The sequence below is a fragment of the Desmodus rotundus genome, chromosome 2 (genome assembly GCF_022682495.2).
Source record: "Desmodus rotundus isolate HL8 chromosome 2, HLdesRot8A.1, whole genome shotgun sequence".
In the NCBI taxonomy this organism is placed as follows: domain Eukaryota; kingdom Metazoa; phylum Chordata; class Mammalia; order Chiroptera; family Phyllostomidae; genus Desmodus; species Desmodus rotundus.
In genome coordinates, this window is record NC_071388.1 from 111,875,110 (window position 1) to 111,893,155 (window position 18,046).

General features: G+C 36.9%; 1 protein-coding gene across 3 annotated transcripts in view; it reads left to right on the top strand.

Moving 5' to 3' along the window:
• CNTNAP5 (contactin associated protein family member 5) overlaps window positions 1–18,046 on the top strand; it is a 981,662-nt gene that overhangs the window by 189,624 nt on the left and 773,992 nt on the right. The window contains exon 2 of one of the 3 annotated variants that reach the window (XM_053918555.1): window positions 884–954. The exons of the other annotated variants lie outside the window; for them this stretch is intronic. The gene's annotated coding sequence lies outside the window, so the exon portion shown is untranslated. The remainder of the gene's footprint in view (window positions 1–883; window positions 955–18,046) is intronic. 3 annotated transcript variants of the gene reach the window in all.

Sequence of the window (18,046 nt, forward strand, 5' to 3'; positions counted from 1 at the left end):
TTTGGTAGGCAGTCAAAGAACTTTGTGTTAGGTCACTTTTAGTGCCCTTCTTTTGAAAAATAAATGGCACTAGATAAAAATAGCTCTATTTTCTTCTTGATCAGGAAATAATGAGCTGACAAATGCCCAAGGGGAGAAGACAATTGTCAAGTAACATGGCTTACATTGCTCAAGATACGAGTACTCACAAAAAAGAAATGGTGTTTTGCCTGATAAGAAAACCATGTCCACTGAGAAAGACAAGCATGTGCTAAACTTGTTAAAAGAAAGGAAGTGGAGTTGGTTTGGGATTCATATCTTGTATCTCCCATTTCTTAGGTAAATTACTTAAATTTTGTCAGCCCCAGTTTCCTCATGTTACAGTAAAGATACTTGAAAGACTGAGGATGAGGAGCCTAAGTTAAAAATTGGCATGGGTACACAGCAGCACTCCTGTCATAGATTTATTGATAGTTTGTATGAGGAGCAGGTCCTCATTTTCATTGCTGTTCATATTTCCTGGCAAAGATAATATACTCATTAACCCATACTCACTTACAGAGAGATGCTTGCTTCCACAAGAGTATAGCATTTTTTATGGAAATACTACCAATGTATTGTCTTGAAACCCAAAGCACCTAGAAAGCATTCCTGTTCCCACTATAAAATACTCACAAAACATTTTTATAGAGACTAATTAAAAAGAAAGTTAATGTTAAAAAAGTAAATGAATAGTTAGAAAATTAGTAAAATGCAAAAGAAACACAAAATGATGGTCAAAGATCACACAGGGTCATCCACAATGCCTCGGTCTCAAAAATCATATAGTAATATGAAGACTCTGTCATCTGTTTATTCCTTCCTATGTCCCAAACTTTGGGGTCAATGTTGGCTTTTCTTACAGATTCAGCCCCAGCTCTTTTCCCAGCATCATTTGGCAGTGAGACAAGCAGTGTGTGCGCACCTTCTGAAATGGTAGGTGGTCTGGATAAATGGCATTTATAAAATGTCTCACGTTTCTAAATCATTTCCAAATAATTGATATTCTTTCACTTGCGCACTACATATTTACTTAGTCCTTCTAAAATATTTTAATTAAATTGAGAGTATATAAAGTACTATTTATCGATTAAGTGGAAGACATGAATAATAAAAATGAATCTATATGCCTTCCACCTCAATTTAGGAAAAATAACATTGTCATTATATGAGAATCTGCCTGTGGGCCCCTTTCCAATCTTCCTCAACCCCTGTTCAGTGAGGCAAGGAAAACTTACATCTCCAGCTTTGCAGGAGACCAAATTCCACATTTCATGAAGGTGAAACCAACCAGCTGCAGCCCAGGAATCAGAGGGAGTAAAGTAGACCTAACCCCTAAGTGTTTTTACCTTCTCCGTGTGTCATATGGGCTCTGTAGATCCTGGAGATATGGTCATATGTACATTCAGGATAACTCCAAATTCCAGGTAAAAAAAAAAAATTCCGAAAATGGCTTCAATAAAATTTCTTTTGTAATTTGAATAGTGGACATTTAGCCTCTCCTTGGTAATTTAAAAATTGGTTTGGATATACCTCTATACATTGTAAAAGTGTTGGCAGAGTGTATATAGAAATCACTTATATTTGACCAAATTTTTCCAAGATTGTTTGATCAAGAGATTGTGAGCAAATTGATAGAAAGGACAGAAGTGTCCTAGGTCAGTTCTGCAGAATAGTAATAATGTAGATAAGTTAATAGGCACTAGATAGATCTAGTGCCAAACCCAGCTCTGTGACCTTGGGCAAGTTACTTAAATTCTCCTTATGAAACCAGGAAAATAATGCCTAACATAATTACTTTTAGGAGGAGTCAATTAGTTAAATTAATGTAAATCACCTGTCACAATGGCCTTTTGTCAATAAACACTGTGTGCTGTTATAATGTTAGCAGTTTTAGCACCTGGAACAGAATACCATATTTTGCCATATATCATGCACATTTTTACCCACATTTTTGACCAACGTTTTCAGTAAAAAATATTTTGTTTTAATTTTTTATTTATTTATATTTAGAAATAAAACTGATCATCATATTCCAGGGTACTATGCATACAGATATTGTTATTGCTTTCTAGCACATAACACATTTTTAACACATAAACATAAATAAAAAATAAAAACATTTATATAGATATGGAATTAGTACTACCTATGTATAATGTGCATCTTTATTTTTCCCTCACAAATTTGGGCAAAAATGTATGCATCATACACAGCAAAATATGGGTACATATGGCCCATACTGTAATATACTTTGTGATAGGAACAGAAACTTTGCCTATACAAAGCCCTTATTGATAATCCCCCTATTTCCTTGTCTGCCATCCCATTTTCCTTCACCATGGGGCTGGGACAGCTTTGTCAATCTCCAGCTGTGTGGTCCCACAAAGGTTATTTAAGATTCCGGAGGTCTGAGTTGAGCCAGTGGGTCAGTTACATGAAATAGTAAATTGAGAGAAAGTTAGGAGAGGCCATGAATGTTGTAGGTCTTTGCTGGTCCATGTGTGGCTCACTGACCAGCAGAGTGGGAGATTTGGGAGTTGGATCCTGAATAAGATTCTGCAATCTATCCATATGCCATTATAATTTATGCTCTCAATAAGGTTGAGGTGCCTGGACCACCCTTGACAGAAGAAGACACAGGAATTCTGGAATTGGGTGAGGTTTTATAGGAAGATGATCAAAGCAGGAATTTCATTAGGTTCACCTCTTTTGAAGGCTCACACACAGCATTTAAAAAATACTATCCTGTCCAAATATCAACAGATATCAAATATGAGCAAATGACTACATATTTTCTACTTATCAGTATTCATGTAGATTCAGTCCAACTTTCTGTGGCAAATGCAATATTTAGTATCCAACATCATGCATTCACATTTTCCTAGTGTACTAAAGAATGCCTTCCTAACACATTATATAAAGAACTAGACTCTGTGACCCAGTTCATAAAAACATACTTGAAAAATTCTCTTTGGAGCTCTCAAAGCACCACAATGCTTTAAAGGATTTATTTTCTTCATTCTGTCTTTTTTCTTGAGCCTTGACTCAGAACCACTTGAGGTAGTGCTAAAGCTGACAGAGAAACTGAAAATCCTGTCCATTTTTGCCCAGAGGAAATGCTTGGCAGGAGATTTCCAAACTGTGCTTTCATCAAAGCTAAACTTAACCTTGTTCAGAAAAAGAACCCTTAATTTTCGAACCAACTCCTTGTCAGGCATATTCAACTTGCAAAGTACAATGTTAGGAGGAAAAAATGAAGAAATATAGCAATGAATGCATTTCAGTTTGAGGTTATTGAGACTTGAAATGATGACTTCTCATGTTTTGCAATGACATTAAATTTAAACATCTTGCTTCACGCGTACTTACCACTCCCTTCATCTCCATTAATCTTTGCTCACAGTTTTGAAATATAGCACTTCTGTCTTCAGTGTTGAAATGAAATTTCCCCAAGGTAATAATTACATTCCAGTGTGTCTTTCCTCATATTATTTGATTGCTAAAGATTTCCTCCAAAATTGGAGATATTTATTGAACACAGTACAATATATTTTCCTGCTATGTTTAATCTGTTCATGTACAATTTGAAGGGTTGGGTATGAGAAAAATGAGAATTGAACTCATCTGACCATGACAGGTTTTCAGATTCTGAATACAACTCAAACTTTATTGATGCTTTTAAACTACAGCACCAAATACCTGGACATGGCCATATAACATTTACAGCATTTTATGTCTTCATAGTGTTTGCTTAAAAATCACAATAATAATTCAGGATGAGCAAGATGAACATTTTGCCTGGAAAAAGGTTTTATTTTTAGCTTGTCCCCTTAAAAGTCATTATCTAGAGGCCTGAAATGTCTCAAAAATCATTATATTGTTGTGCCTGCTAGGTCATTATATAGAGTCTCATAGGATCATATTTGATGTTAGACAAGGAAGCTCTCTGCACCACACAAACAATTTGGTCAAATGGATTGTCTGTTGGAACCTAGCCTTTCCTCCTTCTTCTGAGGAGCAAACGTTCTCCCGTACACAGAGCTTAAACAAAGAGAACATCACAGGTTGATCCAGTAAATTATACCCAGGATTTTTATTGAGTTATTTAAGAGTTACCATTTCCAAAGATGGAATGTGATAATCTCAGGATCTCAGAATAATCAATACTTATAAATAATATTTTATGAATAATAAAATAATAAGTAATATTTATCTCTATACAATAAGCTTAGGTCTTCTTTCCAGTGAATTTTCTTGGATCAAATATGCATAAGTAATAGCATACAAAAGAATGCCAAAAACGAAAGGGTAAGATTTGGGATATGGCCTGCACTCTGTCTGTCCCCTCCCTTCCAGGGAAAATAGTCCTTTTAGAAGAGAATAAACACATAAACCAGCATCATCAATCATCAGTTAAAGAGAACCAGCTGTTTAGTGGGGACCATCCATGCCAGTTTACGGGTCACCTTTGATTAGTTCCCCTTCCAAATCATGAAAAGCCAGACCCAGAGAGACCGAGTGAAACATTAAGGGGACTGGTCATTGAGGATAATTAAAAATTAGAGATCTGAATGTGTTTCACCTGACAATTTCAGTATTCAAATTTATGTACTCTCTAAACATCATTTCTTACTTAAGAGTCTTTTCAGAGGGCTGTTCGATAATTATAATGTTGTAGTTATCATTAACTGAACACTTCCTTTGTGCCAAGAACCACTTTTTCTGTTGGAGTTTCATAACTCCATTTGTCTCTATCCCCTGTAGAGAGCATTTTCCAAGGATGAAAATTGTAGCACAGAGAAGGAATGGATTTGTCTAAATTTGCCAAGCCAGCCAATAGAACAACCAAATGTCCAAACAGAGTGATGGCACCCACAGCTGTGACCATTTCACTCCTTGTTATATTGTCACATATTCATTGGTCTTGCACAGACAGGTGGCTCCATATTTCTAGGCCTATCTCCATCACCCTCAGAGTATTGTTTTCTTTTTTCCCCTGCAGAGTGAGGGGTATTTGAGTCTAGAACAAAGGCTTTAGAGAGTAGATGGCTTTGCCTCCCCAGGTCATATCCCTGAAACCTGGATAAACGTGTCCTTTGTCCTCTCAGAATGTGGTCACCATTACAGCCACCCTACCTGCTGAGATGCTTTTTCTAAAGATCAATAGAGTAGGCATTTGGGAAAAATACACCTTTATAACGGTACTGATTATCTCACAAAATTACCAAGTCTTGATTTCACTTCCTGTGTGACTTGGGCAAATGAATCTCCATACTTTTCTGCCCAGATATTTCTTCCTTTAGAAACCTACCTGAATTCTACCCAGATTTTCAAGCCCAATTTAAAATTGTCCTTCATTTAAAAAAAAATTCTACTTACATAATTATTGAGCAACTAATTTCAGATTATGACTGTGAAAGGCAATGAAAGATCAGAAGTAATGCGGTCCCAGTTCTCAAAGATATCGAGGTCTCACATGTGTGATAACATCATCAAAGCAAGGAACTTCCTGGTAATGGGTCTTCCTAGTGGAGGGGAAAATAAACATAAAAGACCCCAAAGGTGGAAGCAATTCTCATTCCCAGGAGAGATAAAGCATGTTTCCAGAAGCATCTGCATCCTGTGCTGTGAATAAGAGTTGATGGCTGGGCAGAAGAAAAGGGGTATGTGGGCATTCATAGTTGGGTCAAACCTGAATGGGCACAAAGGGGTGATGCAGCATGTCCAGAGGAATGCCAAAAATTGGCATGTCTGAGCATAGATGAAGGAATAAGGAGTGCCAGAAGATAAAATCACAGACAGCCTAACCATGAAGGAATATATAGAATGAAGGAAAAAGAAACTTCTGAAGGCAAGGGGAGCTACCCACCTCAGGTCCCTGTGATGTTTCTTTATTCCTAGATATACCACATTTACTAGTACTGCATACAACATGCCTCTCTTTGGGAAATTGAGAATGGATCCATTTGACAAAAGGCCATATTTGAAAGGCCTACAGAAAACATCATACTCAATGGACAAAAACAAAGAGCTGTCCCACTAAGATCAGGAAAAAGACAAGGATTCATGCTCTCACCACTCCTATTCAACATAGTACTGGAAGTCCTGGCCACAGCAATCAGACAAGAAAAAGAAATAAAAGGCATCCAAATTAGAAAGGAGGAAACAAAACTGTCATTGTTTGCAGATGACATGATAGTGTACATAGAAAATCTTAAATGAATTTGGCGAAACAACTGAATACAAAGTCAATACTCAGAAATCAAAGGCATTCTTGTACACAAACAATGAAACATCAGAAACTGAAGTCAGTGAAAAAATCCCACTTGATATAGCAAAAAGAAAAATAAAGTACCTAGGAATAAATCTAACTAAGGAGGTAAAAGACCTGTACTCAAAAAACTACACAATACTGAAGAAAGAAATTAAGGAAGACACGAATAAATGGAAGCAGGTACCATTCTTGTCGATTGCAAGAATTAACATCATCAAAATGGCCATACTACCCAAAGCGATTTATAGATTAAATGCAATCCTTATTAAAGTACCTATGACATATTTCACAGATATAGAACAAACTTTTCAGAAATTCACATGGAACCATGAACAATCCCAAATAGCTGCAGCAATTTTGAGAAAGAAGAACAAAGCAGGAGGGACCACAATACCTGATATCAAACTGTATTAGGCCACTGTAATCAAAACAGCCTGGTACTGGCATAAAAACAGGCACATAGACCAATGGAACAGAACAGATTGCCCTGAAATAAACCCAAATTTCTATGGTCAATTAATATTTGAAAAAGGGGGAAAAAGCATAAAATGCAGTAAAAATAGTCCCTTCAAAAATGGTGTTGGGAGATCTGGACAGCTACATGAAAAAAAAATAATGAAACTTGATCACCAACTTACACTATACACGAAAATAAATTCAAGGTAGATAAAAGACTTAAATATAAGCCATAACACCATGAAAGTCATAGAGGAAAACATTGACAGGAAAATCTCAGACATTCCATCCAGCAACATCTTCACAGACACATCCCCTAAAGCAAGGGACATAAAGGAAAGAATAAACAAATGGGACCTCATCAAATTAAAAGGCTTCTGAACAGCTAAAGAAAACAGCATTAAAATGAAAAGAGAACCAACTATATGGGAAAACATATATGACAATGAGACCTCAGACAAGGGTCTGATCTCCAAAATATATAAAGAACTCACACAACTACACTCTAGGAGGACAAACAACCCAATTAAAAATGGGCAAAAGATTTGAACAGACACTTCTCTGAAGAGGACATACAGAGGGCCCAGAGACATATGAAAAGATGCTCAGCATCACTAGCCATCAGAGAGATGCAAATGAAAACCACAGTGATATGCCACTTCACAACAGTCAGAATAGCCAACATAAACAAATCAACAAACAAGTGTTGGAGAGGATGAGGAGAGAAGAGAACCCTAGTACATTGTTGGTGGGAATGCAGACTGATGCAGCCAGTATGGAAAACAGTATGGAATTTCCTCACAAAACTAAAAATGGAACTGCCTTTTGACCTAGCAATTCCACTGCTGAAATTGTACCCTAAGAACCCTGAAACACCAATCCACAAGAACCTATGCACCCCAATGTTCATAGCAGCACAATTTGCAATAACTAAGTGCTGGATGCAACTTAAGTGCCCATCAGCAAATGAGTGGATTTAAAAGAATGGTACATTTACACAAAGGTGGAATTCTATGCAGCAGAGAGAAAGAAGGAGCTCATACCCTTTGCAACAGCATGGATGGAACTGGAGAGAATTATGCTAAGTGAAATAAGCCAGTTGGTGAGGGACAAATACCATATGATCTCACCTTTTAGTGGAACCTAATCAACAAACAAGCAAGCAAGCAAAATATAACCAGAGTCATTGAAGTTAAGAACAACTAACAATAGCCACAGGGGAGGGGGAGGTGACAGTAGGGAGAAGGGTTTTCAGGAAATACCATAAAGGACACATGGGCAAAATCAAGGGGGAGGGTGGAAGCAAGGGAGAGAGGTGGGTTTGGATGAGGTCTGGGGGAGGGGCAGGGAGAAAATTCAGACAACTGTAATTGAACAACAGTGAAATAATTTTTTAAAAAAGAATGTATGCATTTGTAGTATTTTATAACCTGCCATCTTATATGTATCCTTGTATATTTTTTGTTCCTATGAGAGCACTTGTTATATTTATCTAAAAGGAGGGTGAGAAACGGTAACTATAATTTAGAAATCATTTTCGTCTGGGGCATTCATCATCTCTGTTTTGCTTGATTTAAATTTTTCAAATTTAAAAATGATTTTTGAGCTTCTCAGTTCTCTAACATAATAAAGGGTTATTAAAACCAAAAATCTTGAGATTATCCTCTATTATTATGTCCCTTTTAATTTACTTGGCCATCCTGATTTTTAATAATATAACTAAATCACCTTCTCCAATTTCAATTGCCATTTTTTTTTTTAGTTCAGGCCTTTATTTTTTTTCCTTTATTATTTCTAAAGGCCTTGATTGAGTCTTCCTTTCACTAATTTTTAGCCTCACTAACCTATCCCTATCCTTATGCACAGACATTTGCTCATACATCTGCCTACCCATTTGTCTACACTGAAATCAGGGAATACCTTCTAAAATAGAAATTACTGTGGCTCTGTCACCCAAAGTAGGGTTTCTCAACTTTTTAGGGTTATAATATAAAAATGCAAGTATGACAGTCCCTCTTTTAAAATGTCAAAATTAAATATATTGAATATAAATATGAGAAATAAATCCAAATATTTTCTATATCCTATCCCTTGCAATGCTATATAAAAGCTGTGCTTTCTATTCCCCTTAAAACTAACCCATCTGTGAATCAGATCACATGATGCCTGTAACACTGCAAAATAACTGTTTATTTAGTACTACAAAAATGTGATAAAACTAAAATGTTTAGTATTTAGTCTTGGAGCTGAAGTAACACAGAAACAGAATATCTCTGGGTATAGACTTATCCTATGAACCTTGAAGAGCTGATAAATAAATAGTCTTAAAATCATCTGGATGAATAAAGTCTGAAAGACATAGTAGAAGATACAAGAAATGTCATTTTACAAAGGCAATATCTGGAACCAGAGGTGATGAGCTTTTATCTAAGAAAAAAATGATAGAAAAATTAACATGTGTCTAGTTGTGTTTCAGTACTGGGCCAAATATTTTAAATGTATGGTCTGTTTATTCTCATAACAAGACAATAAATAATTAATATCCCCATTTTCCATAGAGAAGACTGAGATTAAATAACATCTAAAGGACATATTAGTAAGCTTCAGAGTCAAGATCTGAATTCACACTGGGCTCAAACTCAAAGTCTGAGCTCTTTCCAAATATACTAAAGTCTCCATCTGGTCCATAAACACATGCAGCACACACAGAGTCCAGATTAGAATTTTGAAGGACTGCTAATTCAGTCTCTGGGCTGGCATTATTTTTTCACCTAAAAACACCAGTTGTACCTATTATCAGTATATGTTTATCTCATCCAATCATATTGTTGGTGTTGACCTCACTGGGTTGTGATATTGACAAGTCCCCAACTCATTGCTATTTTTTAAAAATTATTTTATTGTTGTTCAAATACAATTGTCTGCATTTACCTTCCACTACTCCCCCATCATTCCTGCCACCCTCACCTCCCTCCCCTGCTTCCACTCGGCCTTGATTTTGTCCATGTGCCTTTTAGAGTTGTTCCTGAACACCCTTTCGCCTCCCCACCCATTATCCTCTCCCACCACCCCTCTGGTTACTGTCAGATTGTTCTTAATTTCACAACCTCTGGTTATATTTTGCTTGCTTGCTTGTTTGTTGATTAGGTTCCACTTAAAGGTGAGATCATATGGTATTTGTCCCTCACCAACTGGCTTATTTCACTTAGCATAATTCTCTCCAGTTCCATCCATGCTGTTGCAAAGGGTATGAGCTCCTTCTTTCTTTCTGCTGCATAAGTGTTCCATTGTGTAAATATACCGTAGTTTTTTGATCCATTCATTTACTGATAGGCACTTAGGTTGCTTCCAGCACTTGGCTATTGTAAATTGTGCTGCTATGATCATTGGGGTGCATAGGTTCTTGTGGATTGGTGTTTCAGGGTTCTTAGGGTATAATCTCAGCAACGGAATTGCTAGGTCAAAAGGCAGTTCCATTTTTAGTTTTCTGAGTAAACTTCATACTGTTTTCCACAGTGGCTGCACCAATCTGCATTCCTTCCAACAGTACATTAGGGTTCCCTTTTTTCCACAACCTCTCCAACACTTGCTGTTTGTTGATTTGTTTATGATGGCCATTCTAACTGGTGGTATTTCATTGTAGTTTTAATCTGCATCTCTCTGATGGCTAGTGATGTTGAGCATCTTTTCATATCTCTGGGCCCTCTGTATGTCCTCTTCAGAGAAGTGTCTGTTCAAATCTTTTGCCCATTTTTAATTGGGTTGTTTGTCCTCCTAGAGTGTAGTTGTGTGAGTTCTTTATATATTTTGGAGATCAGACCCTTGTCTGAGGTCTCATTGTCATATATGTTTTCCCATATAGTTGGTTCTCTTTTCATTTTAATGCTGTTTTCTTTAGCTGTTCAGAAGCCTTTTAATTTGATGAGGTCCCATTTGTTTATTCTTTCCTTTATGGCCCTTGGTGTAGGGGTCACATCAGTGAAAATATTGCTCTGTGGAATGTCTGAGATTTCCCTGCCTATGTTTTCCTCTAGGTCTTTTATGGTGCTATTACTTACAGTTAAGTCATTTATCCACCTTGAATTTATTTTTGTGTATGTACTTAGCTGGTGATAGAGTTTCTTCCTTCCTTCCTTCCTTTCTTCCTTCTGTCCTTCCTTCCTTGCTTGTGTCCGTCCTTTCTTCCTTCCTTCCTTTCTTGTTCATTTATTTTTTTGCCTGTAGTTGTCCAGATCTCCCAACACCATTTGTTGAAGAGGCTTTTTTGACTCCATTTTATGCTTCTTCCCCCTTTGTCAAATATTAATTGACCATAGAGACTTCAGTTTATTCTGGCTCCCTATTCTGCTCCATTTTTCTATGTGTCTGTTCTTATGCCAGTTCCAGGCTGGTTTTTTTTTTTTTTTTTTTTTTTTTTTTTTTTTTTTTTTTTTTTTTTTTTTTACAGTAGCTTTCTAATACAGTGATATCTGATATTGTGATCTCTCCTATTTTGATCTCTCCTATTTCTGATATCTGGTATTGTGATCTCTCCTATTTTGTTCATCTTTCTAAAAAATGCTGCAGCTATTTGGGGTTGTTAATGGTTCCATATAAATTCTTGAAATATTTCTTCTGTATCTGTGAAATATGTCATTGCTAATTTAATAGAGATAGCATTGAATCCATAAATTGCTTTGCATAGTATGGACATGTCGATGATGTTAATTCTTCCAATCCATGAACATGGCACATGCTTCCATTTGTCTTCCTTAGTTTCTTTGTTCAGTGTTGTGTAGTTTTTTGAGTACATCTTTTACATCCTTCATTAGGTTTATTCCTAGGTACTTTATTTTTCTTTTTGCTATATCACATGGGATTTTTTTGTTTTACTGATTTCTGTTTCTTATATTTCATCATTGATGTACAAAAATGTCTTGGATTTCTGAATATTGACTTTGTATCCCACTGTTTTACAAAATTCACTCATTAGGTCGAGTAGTTTCTTTGTGGAAGAAACTACTAGTAGTGGCTTTCTAATAGCATACATCCGAGAAGGTTCTCATTCATTATGCTTATGTTTACTTTAGGTAATTACTTTTTACAGATAACAAAGGAAAGGATGTAACTGATTACTCCCTACAGATTAACAAGGTAAAAATGTTGTAAATGGAAGGGAACGATAAGAGTGAGTGGTCTGGTTACACTCTGTCTTTGGGAGAATTAGCACAGACTTCAGGAAGTTACTTTAAAGATATGTAGTAATCATTTGGTACTTTAACTCAGGGTGAGGGTGTTTTAGCAAGAGCAAGTTTCAAAACAGCTTGGTGTAATTCAGGCCTGGTTCCCATGGGAAAGCAGATCTGTGGTTTTTGCTTCCTGTGTGCCAACACACGCCTTTCAGCTTTCCAATAGGGCTGGGCTGCATTTACCATTCCATGAAGATAGGTTCCGTATAAGTGTTTTTGTTGAAATGGGTGCTTTACCTTATCAAATGCTTTTTCCGTATCTATTGATATGATCATGTGATTTTTGTCTTTCCTTTTGTTTATGTGATATATTACATTTTTGACTTGTGAATATTGTACCATCCTTGCATCCCCTGGATGATTCCACTTGATCATGATGTATGATCTTTTTAATGTATTGCTGGGTATGGTTAGACAATATTTTCTTGAGGATTTTAGTGTCTATGTTCATCAGTGATATTGCCCTGCAGATTTTCTTTCTTTGTTATGTCTTTATCTGCTTTTGGGTTAGGATGATGCTGGCTTCATAATAAGAGTTTAGAAGTTTTCCATCTTCTTGGATTTTTTGGTATAGTCTGTGAAGGAATAGGGTTAGCTCATCCTTAAATGCTTTGTAAAATTCTCATGTGAAACCATGTGGTCCAGGGCTTTTTGTGTGTCGGGATTTTTTTGATTACTGCTTAATTTTGTCAGCTGTTATTTGTCTGTTCAGGCTTTTTGTTTCTTCTTCATTCAGTTTTGGAAGATTATACTTTTCTAGAATTTTTTCCTCTTCATCTAGGTTTTCAAATTTCTTGGCATTTAGTTCTTCATAGTAATTTCTTACAATGCTTTGTATTTCTGTGGTATCAGTTGTACTACTCCTCTTTTATTTCTGATTGTGTTTATTTGGTTCTTATCTCCTTTTTTTCTTAATGAGTCTGCTTGAAGGCTTGTTTCTTTTGTTTACCTTTTCAAAGAATCAGCTCCTGGATTTATTGATCCTTAGAGTTGTGCTTTTAGTCTCTATGTCATTTAATTCTGCTCTGTTCTTGTTTATTTCCTTCCTTCTACTTGCTCTGGGCTGTCTTTGTTGTTGTTCCTCCAGCTCTTATAAGTGTAGGGTCCGGTGTGCTTCTATTATCTTTTTTAGGTTGGCCTGTATGAACTTCCATCTCAGTACTGTCTTCACTGTGTCCCCTAACTTTTGGGTTGTTTTATGTTCATTTTCATTTGTTCTCAGAAAGTTTTTGACTTCTACCTTGATCTCATTCTTGACTCATTCATTGTTTAATAGCATGCTATTCAATCTCCATGAGTTTGAGTGTTTTTGAGTTTTTTCCTTGAGGTTGGTTTCTAGTTTCAGTCCCTTGTGGTCAGAAAAAATGCTTGAGATGATTTCAATTTTCTTGAATTTGTTGAGACTTGTTAAGTGTCCTATCATGTGGTCTATCTTTGAAAATATTCCATGTACATTTGAAAAGAATGTGTATTTGGCTTCTTTGGAATGAAAGGCTCTATATGTATCAGTTAAGTCCAATTGATCTAGGGCGTTGTTCAATGCTGCAATATCATTGTTGATATGTTGTTTGGAAGATCTATCCATTTTTGACTGTGGTCTGTTAAAATCCCGTACTATAATTGTGTTGCTGTCAATATCTTTCTTGAAGTCCTCCAAGATTTTCCTTATATATTTAGGTGTGCTTCTATTGGGTGCATTTATATAGACAATATTTATGTCTTCTGGATGGATTCTTCCCTTGAGTATTATGAAGTGACTTTCTGGGTCCCTTTTTATGGAACTTTTTTTTGAAGTCTACCTTGTCTAATATGAATATTGCTACCCGGGCTTTTATTCCCCTTTCCATTTATTTGGAATATTTGTTTCCAGGTCTTCACTTTCAGTCTGTATAGGTCTTTTGTTCTGAGGTGGGTCTCTTGTAGGCAGCATATGTGTGGGTTATGTTTTCTTATCCATTCATCTATTCTATGTGTTGGGATTGGGGCACGCAATTCATTTACATTTAATGTTATTATTGATAGGTACTTATTCATTGCTACTTTACTCCCTTTTTACCTTTGTTCCTTTCTCTCTCAGTGTTTTTCTTTCTTCTTAAAGCAGACACTTTAGCATATCTTGCAATGCTGGTTTGCTGGGGGTGTATTCTTTTATGCTTTTTTTTTTTTAATGTCTGGGAAGATCCTTATTTGCCCTTCCATTTTAATAAAGAGCCTTGCTGGATAGAGTTGTCTCAGTTTTAGGCCTTTCTTGTTCATTACTTGGAATCTTTCTTGCCATTCCCTTCCAGCTGGTAATGTTTCTTTTTAGAAGTCAGCTGCTAGACTTATCAGGGTTTCCTTGTATAATATTTCCTGTTTCTCCCTTGCTTCTTTTAAGATTCTCTCTTTTTCTTTAAATTTTGCCATTTGAATTATAATGTGTCTTGAAGTGGGCCTCTTTGGGTTCTTCTTGCTTGGGACTCTGTGTTTCCTGGATTTGAGTGTCTCTTTCTATCATCACATTAGGGAAGTTCTCCTTCATTACTTTTTCAAACAGGTTTTCTGTCCCTCGCTCTTGTTCTTCTCCTTTGTGCCCCTATTATATGGATATTATTATGTTTCATGTTGTCCTGTAGTTCCCTTAACACCTCTTCATTCTGTCTGAGTCTCTTTCCCTTTTCTTGCTCTTTCTGGGTGGTTTTTTTCTACCTTGTCCTCCAGCTCACTGATTCAATCCTCTGCTTCATCGAGCCTGCTTTTGATTCCTTTTACTGTGTTCTTCAATTCAGAAATTGTATTATTCATTCCCTCTTGGCCCTTGTTGATAGTTTCTATTTCCTTTTTCATGTTGATATAGTTTGCGGTGAGTTAATTGTAATTTCACCTCCCCCTTTTATTTTTTTTTGTTAATTCTCTGTGAGGTTATTGAGCTTCCTGATAACCATTGCTTTGAACTCAATATCTGACAATTGACTTGCCTCTAATTCATTTAGCATTCTTTCTGAGTCTTCCTCCCTTTCTTTTTTTGGGGGGTTTGTTTCTTTGTCTGTCTTTTTTTTTTGCAAGACTCTTCTCGTTAGACTCTGCTTCTTAAATTGATCTGTTCTGCCTCCTTAGTTTTGTGGTGTGAACTTCTATGGTAGGAGACATGTGAGATTCAGTGATGTAGTCTTGATCTCTGGGATTGCTGTTCTTGGGCTGTTGTTTATGTTGGCTCTCTGTATGTCTGTATGTTTGGGGGGGTTGATTGTTGCTGGGTCTTTCTTTGGTGGGTCTTTCCCTCTAATTGGTTACCTGAGTGTCACTCAGCCCATCATGTCTTGTAATCTGCACTGCAGGTGCAGACAGGTGTGTTGAAGTTGTTTCTTTTGTCTGTCTGAGGTTTTGAGGCTTCTCTTTCACTATTGTTCAGTTGGAGGGTGAAAGAAAAATGGATTGAGACAGCAGGAGTGTATTCTATGAGATTTAAAGTACCTACAGGTAAAGAAGAGATAGGAGATCCTTTGAGTAATTATAGTGTTAACTGTGATATTTCACCCAACAATTCACTTTTTAGAAAGGGTGGAAAAAAGATGACTATTGTTATAGGGCAGAAGAATTGTGAGTTGAATCCAGAAAACAGTGAGCTTGTGGGAGATCAGATTATGAGATATAGTGAGAGTAGAGGATAGTAAATAGGCATAGTTTGTGAGAGAACATAGTTAACCACAACAGTAATAAAGTTACAGAAGACAGTGAACTGTGCTATGATCCGGGAGCAATGCTGTGTAGTATTTACAATTGTATGGAACAACCATTACTTACATAGTACTGGAACAACAATCATATGACAAATCTATGTGATCTGAATAATAATAAGAAGAAGTACATGACCTAAGCAGTGTGCTATTAGAACAGAAGTGAAGTGAAAGAAGGAAAATTACAAATACACTATGAAAGAGAGATCAAGGAAAACCAGTCAAACAATGCAATTAAACAAAACAAAGAAAACTAAACAGAAAGAAGAGAAATAAAAAAAATAGTAATAAAATGAAAAGTAAAAATAATGAAAAATAATAATAGTACAAATAAACAATAACTTGCAAGTTCTCTGGAATAGCAAAGTGAAGTTTGTCTCAGTTTCTCAGTTGTTAAGATGATCCCTCTTTAGATCCCTCTGGCTCTGGTCCTTTCACAGCTTTAGGTTTTATTGTCTCACTTGGTGGTGGGTAGTTGGGGGGAAGAAGGAAAGAGAAAAAAAAAGCCTCTTGTTGGCTTTGAACTGGCCAGGCAAATTCTGCTGGTATTTTTGTCTGCTTCAGGCTGAGGGGTTGGGTTTTGCTTTTCTCCCTTCCTATAGTTTTGGGAGGATGGAGGCCAAGTCGGGCCACACTCTTCACAGTTGCCCAGCCTCCAGCCCAGTTCCTCATTTTGCTGCCAGGCCCCCCAATGCCCTTCAGCCCAGGCCTATGCCTTCAATTCACCAGTTGTGCTGTCCTTCAGGTGCACCAATTAGGGGTAATTCATATCCCACCTTCTCACTCTTTGCTCTCCCAGGTGCTAGAGACTCATAAAGTCTCTTAGGGATGGGGCAGCTCCCACACTGAGTTAAGTCTTTGTGGGGACTTCTAACTCCCTGAGCCCTGCTGGTCTCCTCTGTGGGGGCAGGGGCGCCTCCTCCTTCCTCTTAGTGAGTCAGTCCCACCTCGTAGGGCGGGGGAGGCACCCTTGCTGTGGTGGCAAGTGTGGGCACAAACTTCTCTCATTGCTATCTTTTTAATCAGACATTTTTCTTAAATTCCAATGAGCATATTAATGACACACAGAGATCTTAGTGTTTCCTTGAGGAACCCTATGGCTAGAACCATTGAAAATGAGAGGGTTTGATTAATGTATATGGATTGATTGAAGTACACTTTAAGATAATAGTCTTGTGAGTAGCCAGGATTTTCTGAGTAATTTAGTACCATCCAATGCAGGATCATGATTAGATATCGGAAGTTTAGCTCCATTGTAGTAAAATAAATAAATAAATAAATAAATAACCATTAAAAAATCCCTATTGTGGAAGCCCCAGCATTACAAGGGAATTCTCAACTCTTACGAGCACTGAACTGACTTAAGCACTATTATTACAATTATTCATTTGTCTTCTTTTCATTTTAATATTCCATTTATAATTATTTTTAAATATATTTATTGATTATGCTATTACAGTTGTCCCATTTCCCCCCCTTCACTCCACTCCATCCTGCCCTCCCCCTCCCTCCCACATTCCCCCCTGAGAGTTCATGTCCATGGGTCATACATATAAGTTCTTTGGCTTCTACATTTCCTATACTATACTTACCCTCCCCCTGTCTATTTTCTACCTACCATTTTCGCTACTTCTTCTCTGTACCTTTTCCCCACTCTCCCCCTACCATTCCCCTGTTGATAACCTTTCATGTGGTCTCCATTTCTCTGGTTCTGTACCTGTTCTAGATGTTTTCTTAGATTGCTTTTGTTTTTGTTTTAGGTGTGGTTGTTAATAACTGTGAGTTTGCTGTCGTTTTTGCTGTTCATATTTTTATCTTCTTTTTCTTAGATAAATCCATTTAACATTTCATAGAATAAGGGCTGGGTAGTGATGAACTCCTTTAACTTGACCATATCTGAGAAACACTTTATCTGCCCTTCCATTCTAAGTGAAAGCTTTGCTGGATAGAGCAATCTTGGATGTAGGTCCTTGCCTTTCATGACTTCTTTCTAGCTCCTTCTTGCCTGTAAGTTCTCTTTTGAGAAATCAGCTGATAGTCTAATGGGAACTCCTTTGTAGGTAACTGTGTCCTTTTCTCTTGCTGCTTCTAAGATTCTCTCCTTCTGTGTAATCTTGGGTAATGTAATTATGATGTGCCTTGGTGTGTTCCTCCTTGGGTCCAGCTTCTTTGGGACTCTCTGAGCTTCCTGGACTTCCTGGAAGTCTATTTCTTTTGCCAAATTGGGGAAGTTCTCCTTCATTATTTGTTCAAATAAGTTTTCAATATTTTGCTCTTCCTATTCTCCTTCTGGTACCCCTATAATTTGGATGTTGGAATGTTTAAAGATGTCCTGGAGTTTCCTAAGCCTC